Source organism: Phyllostomus hastatus, unplaced genomic scaffold (genome assembly GCF_019186645.2).
Source record: "Phyllostomus hastatus isolate PE091 unplaced genomic scaffold, TTU_PhHast_1.1 phas_scaffold_78, whole genome shotgun sequence".
Taxonomy (NCBI): domain Eukaryota; kingdom Metazoa; phylum Chordata; class Mammalia; order Chiroptera; family Phyllostomidae; genus Phyllostomus; species Phyllostomus hastatus.
Genome location: NW_025334041.1, coordinates 110,659,389 through 110,669,720, shown reverse-complemented (window position 1 = coordinate 110,669,720; position 10,332 = coordinate 110,659,389).

Genomic DNA, 10,332 nt, shown 5'->3' with positions numbered 1-10,332 from the left:
TAATTAGGGTGATAGCTACATATGCTTCGTTCTGTTAAATGCCAGGTGGAAATTCATTCTGACTGAATTAAAAGTGAAGTTGAAAACAGTCCCCGCCCTTTGTTACAGGAAACAGCTCATGGTTCTGCATTGACCTGATCAGCTCTGAATACATCTTTCCTGTGACTGTAACGGACACACTCACCTGCACTTGGGCTTCTCTGCGGCTTTCCAGAGCACCCACCACAATCATTTCTACTCCCGGACAGCAGATAGAGTGGCACCTTGGGCGAGGGAATGAGGGCTCAGCTGAAATAAATGCCTGAAGGAAAAGGATGCCTGGTGCTCAGGAGGATTGGCTCAGACAGACATTCACTCCCTAGCTGTTAGGAATTTTAATTGTCATACCTTTGGGATGCAGTAGCCTCTTGAAGCATGATTAACGAGGGAGCGGGCTAAGGGAGGAGGGGAAGTAGCGGGAAGTAGCGGTGAGCTGTGGGCTACCTGTCTGGGAAAGGAAGCGGCTACCACTGTATTCGTTTCCGATTGCTGCTATGAGAAATTACCACCCCCTGAAGGACTTAAGACAATTTATTATCTTACAGTTCTGTAGGTCAGAGGTTCAAAATTAGTCCCACTGGACTAAAGCCAAGGCATTGGCAGGGCTGAATTCTTTTTCTTGCGTTTTCCAGTTTCCAGAGGCTTCCTGTGCTCCTTGGCTTACTTCCTCCGGCTTCAAAGCCAGCAGCAGTGCATCTCCACCCATTTTCCCACTGTACGCCTGTCTCTGAGAGGTTCAGAATAAAAAGGCCTACTTAACACGGGCTGATATGAATTAGGTTAGACTTAAAAGAAAGCAAAGAATTCGCAAGTAGAAGTGCGAATAAACATTGAATATCGAACCTACCACTCTGTATAATATTATGAGTACTAACATATTATCCTGTTGTTGCATAGCATTGGTTTGGCATTAATGACTAATAGGCAAGCTTAAAAATGGAGAATCTGGGAAGGTTTTAAGAATGCATGTGATTAATTGGGCCTACCTGGATAACCCAGGATAATCTCCTTATTTCAAAATCATTAATCATATCTGCAAAGTTCCTTTTGCCACATAGGGTAACATTTCATCCGTTGAGGGAGGGGAGAGGGGAACTATTCTATCCTACCACAACCACCAAGTCGATGTCCTCACTGAGATACAAAATAGAAGCTTCTACCTTTAGACCTTTGTTGTCTTCCTCAGATCTAATGGGATTTCCATGGATTTAAAATTTTTTGTTTTCTATTTGACATCAAATCCGTCTGTGGCAAATGAAATCTTATTATAGGCAAACAATAATAATATTAATGATGCCATATTTTTTATTCAAACTAGTACTTTATGTTTTAGGGGTAACTTTGGTCTCCCCTTCTTCACGTCTCTTCTTCAAACATACGTGACCTTTCTCAGCCTTCAAAATAATCCATCGTCCTGACTCCCTAGCTACAGAATGGATCCTCCCCCTCCTTGGATTGCTAAAGTTCTCCAAAAATTAATCAACATATATGACTCCCCCAACCTCCACCACCTTCTATTCATCCCTCAGATGCAGTAAGTTTGATGTGCCCTAATCTCTCCATGGACAGTGACCTGCTGAAGGCCCCAGGGGTCGTGTCACTGACCTTTCTCTCTCCTCTGCTGGATGTTCCTGCAGTTGTCAGTACACTGACCAGGCCCATCTCGAAACTCCCCGTTGCTGGCTTATGCGGCTCTCCTGGTTCATTCACAATGTACTGCCCGTCCCTGGTTCCTCATCCTTTACCTTGACCTTGCCTCCACACGTGACCTCTGCTCTTCTTTTCTACACCGGCTCTCACAGACCTCCCAGCAGTGGTGCCTCTACGTGGATGCCTGCCAAATTCACTTTTCTAGCTACCTGGTGGACATTTTTATACAGATCACCTTCTGTCCTCTCAAACTCAAATGGCCACAGCTTCAATCTCCAAATTTGTTCTCTCTCCTGATTTGTTTTTTACTACTTGCTTATAGAAAGGTTATTTATTTATTTTTGCCAACATATCCATCATCATCGTAGTCATTTTGGCTTGTATCTCCAGCATTTGTATCTGGTTCTTTCTTTCCCCCTTTGAGTTGACCTATTCACTATTTTTATTCACACTGTTTCTGGCATCTCTTTCTTTGTTTCCAGTGCTGCTATCACGACCCTCATCAACCAGGCCCCGGTGAGCTGAAGTTCTTCTCACCAATTACTTTACCATCACTGCTAAATTCCTAATCTCTCTTCTTTTAATATGTCATTCTTCTTTTCTTCATTGCCTAAATAACTCAGTGCTGTTTGAACTCTCCACAGTCTGAATCTAATCAATATTTCCAAATTTATCTTAAACTTGTCAATTTTTTTCAAACAAAACCTCCATGCTCACTGTCTTGTGAACATAGCTTGTTCATTACTATTTCTGGGTTCACGTGGTTTCCCATTCCTGAAATACTCTCTTCCTCTCTACCAATTTTCCCTCATAGATCTTTCAAAGCTCAAGTTCCAATTTCCCTATCAATCCTTTTTTGGGCCATCTCTATTTATAAGATTTCTCCTCCCTCTGAACACATTAACATTTGCTGAACATATTATAGGCCAGCAGAGAATTTCTATAAGGTCCAATCCTCCACCCACCCATCTTCCTGCAACTGTCACAATGTCCTTAAGTTTTTCCACTCTTACCACACAGAAATTCTTCATGCATCTACCTAAGACAACTCCTTCCCTAGTCTCTCAGATCCCTCCCTCTTGCCCATTTGCCAAAAACCTCTACCTTGCTAAATCCAATGCTTAATTCTCATATCTTATCTTGCTTGACCAGTCGGAAACTTTGAGACTTTGATGACGTTCTTTTATTTGAAATACTTTCTTCCCTTGGCTTCCAAACTCCATACTCTCCTGTGGCTCTGGCCACTCCCCCTCAGTTTCTTTTGCTGGTTCCTACTCACCTTCTAGACCTCAACACAGTGCTTTCCCATGTCTCACTCCTTGGCCCTCTTCTCTTTTCTGTCAACACTGAATCTCTGGGCAACATCATCCAGTCTCATGGTTTGACGTGCCATCTATATGTGGATCTCGCTGGCTCTCAAGTTTATATCTTTAGTCTGAACCCGTCCCCTGCTCACTCAGCATCTCCACTTAGATATCTAAGAGGCATCTCAAACCTAGCATGCCCCAAACTGAGCTCCTGTACTTTCCACACCCTTCTCTGTGTCCACTCATGACCCTTCCTCCTAGCTGAGTCTTTTTCCTCTCTCACCACATGTTGTACACATCAGAAAATCCTGTCAGCTCTACTTTCAATATCTGTCCAGAATCCAGGCTACTCTTGTTACTCTACTGTTATCACCTGATCTCTGTCCTCTATAAATGATGCAAGTAACAGGAAGAATGCAGTCCTTGGAGACACACCTTGCAGGCTTCAATCCTGGCTCTGCTACTGCTTAAGAGTATAACATTGGGCAAGTTATTTGCCCTCTCTGTGCTTCAGTTCCCTCATTTGTAACATAACAACAACAATAACAACAACACTACCACTCCAATCGTTACAAGGATTACATGAGAAAAATATAAATTGCTTAGCAGAGTGACCAGCAAATAGTATGTGTTTAACAAATGTTAACTACATGTTATTATTCTATAAAGCTATAAAAATTCCATGACAATAGATAGAAAGTAGTAGGCAAGAAGATCAGGGAAATGTGAAAAAGGCCATTCTCCTAAGCATGAACTATCCAAATCTTTCAAAACCAAAGCCCACATTAAACCAGGCTGCAGAATTATTGGTCCAACCCACCATGATCTGTGCCTCCTGCTTAGTATGCTGCTTATTTTGCACAGCTTTTACCTAAAGATTCAGAGAATAATACAGTTGATCCTTGAAGAACCTGGGGGCTAGGGGTCACCAACCCCCATGCAGTCAAAAATCTGCATATAACTTTTGACTCCCCCAAACTTAACTACAGTTGTCACTTGGTATCCACCAGGGATTGGTTCCAGGGCCCCCATGGATACCCAAATTCATATGTGCTCAAGTCCCTTATATAAAATGGCACAAAACAATGCATAAAGTTGGCCCTCTTCATCCATAGACTCCTAACTGTGGGTGGAAAATACTAATATTTTCAATCTGTGATTGGTTGAACTTGCAGATTCAAGAACCAGGGATACAGAGGGCCAACTATATATTTATTGAAAAAGTCCACGTCTAAGTGGACCCATGCAGTTCACACTTGTGTTGTTCAAGGGCCAACTGTGGCATAGCTACATTTCTTGATCATGTATTATTTGCCATTGTCACCCCCTTTTCCTTTGCCTTAGGAGTAGTTTCTATAGCTGTTCTTCTCCAAACTTCCTTTTCAGTCCCAGGAACCTCAGACAGTCTCAGTCCTGATCCTGGCTGTATTCTGGGTTGACTTTCCCCTTTTAGGATCCCATAGTGAGTTTGCTGCCATTGCTACAGATATAATATTTAAATGGGTGCCCTGTAAACCCAGTTAACAATACTGCTGTGAGAGCTGTTTTCAGTTATTATTTTATTGGTGCAAACAAACTGGGTCTCCTGGCAAAAGGGATTGATATGGAGGGGAAAAGAGTAAACTGCTGAGTGAGAATGGAGAAAGCAAGTAATTAAAATCATGCCACCAAATTCAGGACAAAAACAGTCAGACAGCTTTCAGGAAAGGAAACTGAGAAATGAAAGAATTTCCCCAAATATCCAGAAAGTAACTTCTTGAAATTAGGATTAAACTTCAATGTTTAAAACTTTGGGGATTTCTTTTGGCTAAACAGAATCCTCCTTTAGGAGAAAATCCCCCTTTTTTTGTGCTTTTGTTTCAGCTAGATTCCTAAGGGCACATGGTGGCCTGGTTGGAAAACACTAAGAGACATCTCCCCCACTGCCAACCCCCTCCCTAAATTGCCACTCACGTAGTCTAGGGCTCTTGATCACATACAGATTGCAGACACCAGATAAATTAGACAGATGGAACTCATACATCAAAGCCACCTACTTGGATTCCTTTTTGGCCATTGGTGCATTTCCTCTCCCTCTCCTTTTTAATTAGCCTCATAAATCTGACCCTGACAAGGTCCTACCTCTCCTTACCAGCAGTCGGAGGTGAGATGTTAATTCGTCCTCAGGCTTTCATTTACTTCTCCACTTGAGTGATCGTCAATGCCATGTGACACCCATTCATTACCGGGGCTCAGGTGCGGCTGTGGGAAGGTGTGTGCCAAGGCCTGCCAAACTGGATACTCCTTCCAAAAGAACAGGATGGTTCTCTGGGCACTGTGCACTTCAGACGATCACACTCCACAGTGCCTGCTGAATGCTGGCATGCCGAGAGCTGTAGAGAACATCGTTATGTATTCTTCAGACTATCTGATTCATAATAGCTATTCACGTGCTTGCGGATGATTACCTGGACTCAAGTAATTTTTCAAGAGGTTTATCCAAATCAAGAACTGGAGATAGAAACAGAGTTGTTCAAGGTGGGGGGCCTTGCTCTCTAAGGTGGAGCACCTGTGTTGAATTCATCTGACTCAATCTTTGTCTCCTGGTCTTGACAGTGTAAATCTGGAATGCTAACCTAGCTTATTCCAGTAAGGTTTGGATTTCTCCTCATTTGTGGAGAGCTGCCTTCTGGCTTCCAGTAGCTGCATCTTGGCTGAGTCTTGGGTCTTTCCTGAGTCTTTACCCTTTCCTCCCTGCCCTTCTAAGAGAGAGGCTATCTTTTTCTGTAATCCAGATGCTATCCACAGCTGGTTGTACATTTGATTGTATTCTCAGGGCTTCCCCAGACCCTTGCATGGGTAAGAAAAGGTCCAGGCACCCCCTAAATTCCCCTAACATCATTTTTTACCTCCAAAATGTAGTGGCTACGAGCAATCATTTCCTGCAGAGGATTTTCTATCTAGTCCATTTAAAATCTCTGAGAAATGGAGATACCTTATTGTACTCTGACAGCTTATTTCAGCTATTCACAAAGCAGTGTTAAACCCCTTTTATGGGCTCATAACAGAATAGCCTATTGATGGAGCATAATGGTTTCTCATACTTTTGAATGCTTACCATTCCACCAATACTACAGACAATTTATGTTTTTAGGGGCCTTATGGTAGGCTTCCATGCTTTTCATTCGGATGCAATTCTTGGGAGAATAAAGTTCTGTACTGCACCAAAGATCATGGCTTGAAAATGTGAGCAGTCACCAGATATTGTTGGCGATGATAAATAACAACAATGGCAACAGCTGCCATTTATACATGGAGCACTTACATGTCAGCCTTCACATCCACTCTGTTACTGAGTGCTCTATATTCACAATGTTTGATTCTCGTAGCAACCCTAAGAAGGATATTACTACTCTTATCCCCACGTCGCAGATGAAGAAAGAGAGGCTTGGAGAGGCTAAGTACATCCTTCTTCCCCACACACAAAAAAGTCACACTAGAATCTGAACCAAATTCTCATCGACTCCACATCCTGGATGCTGTGTTGTCCTGTCCCTGTGTCATCACGGCATATTATTAGACTCCTCTGTCTTGGCTTTGGGTGCATGCATTTTCTTGGTTTTCGTCCTACCCTCTGTCCCAGTCTCCTCTGTGGCTCCTCACCTTCTTGCAGGGGAGCTCTAAGAGTTCAAGTGCCCCAAACCTCTTTGTTGTTCTAGCTACCCACTCCCCTAAGCAATCTCATCTAGTCTCATGAATTTCAATGTCACCATACCTATAACACCTACATGCGGACACCCCTAAAACCTAACTCGTCATTCCAGACTGCTTCCTTTACTTTCAGTTTCGTAAATCCAGTTGTGATTTCTAATTGGCATCTCACACTTAATTCCAAAAAAGATTTTTTTCTTTTTTACTTCTCCTCTGGTGTGTTCCACATCTCAGTGCTGGATACTGCCATTCAAACACTCAGGCCAGAAGTGTAGGCAGGGGTCTTGATTTCTCCTTTCCCTGACGTGGATTCACAGTAACTCTGTGACTTCCTTCTCTACCCACTTGTCTGTTTCTGCTTCAGGCTCTTTAGTTTAAGTGACTCATACCCCTTTCTGGACTATTGCAATAGCCTCCTGACTGGTTTCCCTGCTTTCCACCCCCAGCCTTAATTCATCTGTCACATAGTCTTCTGAGCGACATACAAAACACAAATCAACCCATCTCCCTCCCCTGCTTAAAAATCTTCAGATATTTTTTTTGACTGAAGTCCAAACTCCACGGGAGATCTTCAAAACTGTGTGTGATGTGACCGTTGGCTAACTCTGCAACTGAATCACATGCTACTTGCAGTCCCATTCTCTGCTCTACCTACGGTGGCCTCGCCTCAGTTCCTCCGTGGTACAAAGCTTTCCCGCCTCAGGACCTTTTCACCCGCTGGTTCCTTTGCCTGGAATACTCTCTCCCTGGCCCATAGGGGCTCAATAAATGTTAACTGAACAAACGAAATTAGTGGATTGCCTCTCCTACACAAATAATATAAATAATAATATGAAAAATTATGTTTTTAATAACTTATTGAGCCATTTGTATTTATGACACTTAAATCATATAATTAGGCTATGGGTTATCTAAAGCATGTTTACCAGAATGGAGTAGGGAGGAGAAGGGAGCAGCGGTGGGAGAGGGAGGAAACATATTCATCATGTGATAATCGTGAATCTCCATTCCTGTGCAGTGGATGTTAACATCCCTGTTTTTCAGAACCTAGATGATTTGAAGAGGGCAGGTAACTGGCTAAGAGAGAGCAGGAAGGAAGCATTGGGTCTGGAATTTACAGTTTGTCTGACGCCAGTGCCCATGGGTGGTCCCCAGGTCCTGGCGCCTTGGAGCAGACACAGCTGGGAGATGAGGTTTGAGAAGGAAAGGGGGACACACCTGGAACACTGGCTTTTTGGTTCACATGGAAAGCATCACAGGCCACTGTGAGTTGGAGAGCCTGGGCATCTTGGTTCTATCCAGTTCTGCCTCAGCGGTCACGTACGGCCTGCAGCAGCTGAACTGGGCCCCCGCTTCCGAACCCGGTGCCCACACACACAGATAAGGTGGGAGTACAGTTAGGTATGACAATTAGTAAGCCACCATCTGCTAAAACATCACATACTAAGTGGGATTTAATATGGTTATGGGTTTCTTTGAACTTTTTTTTTCTTCACCATATGTGCTCAAAGTCTCTAAAAAGGAAACGGGAATGTGTAAAAGAATGGTGACATTCTGTAGTGTGTCAGTGGAATGAGAAACTTATCAGGCTCTGTCTATTTCTGGGAGTTTGTGGTATTTTATGGTTCCAGGCTTCCAGTTAGTGACAAAATGGCACTGCCAAGATGACTTACCGCATGTGGGGTAGAGAAGAGCACCAGGGTAGGTGCTACTTCTAAAAGTTACTTTGGCTTTGCCTTGGACTAAGTTGACACCCATACAGAAAATACCCCTTTTCCTCCAAGGCCTAATGGAAATGACATCTAATCTGCCTGGCTTACACGCGTTTGTGCCAATGGATGGTGATGATAGTGATCTTTCTGTCGTAGGTTTTCCTGTTGCATTTGTTTACACATCTCTGATAGCATTCCTCCCAGGCGATCCCCCTTCCAGCCTCTTGCATTTCTATCTTCCTCCTCCACTCACCTACAGCTCCTGGGGGCACTGGCCACGGTTGCTTCATCTTTGCATAATCCAGTGGGGCCCGCCGAGCATGGTAACTTACATTAGAGGTGCTCAATAGAGGTTGTTGAATTGAAACAGAATTGTTTTAGAAAAACAATTTAGAATCATGACTTTAACACCAGATACCTCAATTATTTGCAGACATGACATATTGTAGATCAATAACATAATGGACTATATCCTTAGAGTAAATGCTAAAAAAATTACCAAGAAAAAAAAATCCCCACTCTTTATGAAAGCCAGTGCATGGTTTAGGTTAAATTGCATTGTGTAAATTCTGTGGAATCCAAATGTTTGAAATAAAGAAGAATATTGCTTTTGGTCTTGACACTGGAGCAAAGGGTGAAAGCCTGTTAGAATATTCATGGTTAGCTTCGCATGGGTGTGTCAATAAATCACTGCCGTGGCTCTGTGGTAATTGGAGATCTCTCTCTCTCGCTGAACATTTTTATAGGGAAACATTTATTTACAAACTTCCTGACCGTAAAGAGAAATACAATGAATGCCATAAAGCACCTATGTATTATGACAGTGTGTTTAGAGCAGGAGAGGCATTTTTTCCCTAAATATTTCCACACGGCCAACACATCAGTTGGGATGTTAGAATGCTATGGGAATCCTGACAGAAACAAGGAAGGACCCTAGAGTCGTACAGTACATGACTCTCTCTAGCCTAGAAAGGAGAGTTGGAAGATGAGGGTTACGTAATCAAAGTGCCATTTCAGGAAGATGCATTTGGCAAGAGCATCCAGGCTAACGGGCAGGCTGGGCTGCTCCCGGAGGGGTGGGAACCAAGGAGGCAGCTGTAATAATAACCCAGATGTGAGGTCAGAGGGGCACAGTGACAGCAAGTGGTAGAAGTGCAGAGGAAAAATTGGTCATAGAAGACACATCAAAGGGAAAATCCCCACGAGTTTGTGAATGCGATAGACAATTCTAAAAGACTGAGTCCAGGTGACTTGAATGACTTGTCAATACAGAGAGAGAGAAGTGGGGAGGGGCAGCTGAACCATAAGGGAATGGAAGAGTTTACTCTTGGATATACTGAGTTCAATCACACCGTGCGACAGCCAGGTGGAAATTCTCTGACTCCATCCTTTGCCGTTTTAGGACATTGTTGTTCTCTGAGGGATGCATTGGGGATAGCAGATCTGGAGACAGCAAAGAGATATTTAAGACAAGTAAAGAACAAGCTAAGTTTGAAAGTGCTGAGGTCACAGCACAGACACAGCTGAGACACGCTACAGTGCTCTGGCCGGATATTTGATCTCACAGCACGTTGACTCCCTGCCAGGCTAATGTCCTCAGACAGTGACTGTATTCTGGCTTAGATTTCTGCTTCCACTCATCTTCAAGTATTTAGCTTGTAGTCAGGCATTAGAACATGATGACTTTATCATTTAAGAGATGTAGAAACAGTTCTTAGGTTACAGTGGTCCAAACTATTGAAGCCTCCAAATTTGCGAAGTAGTCGAGTAAAGCGAAGAGTTAAGACTTTGACTGTAATGACAATATGCCTGATTGAATCCTCTTGGTCCAGTTTAATTCATCCTTTGATAATTAGCTCAAACGTGACTATCTCTAAGCAGCCGCTTGACTCCTCGAAGCAGTCAGTTTATTTCATCGTCCATGCTCCCACAAC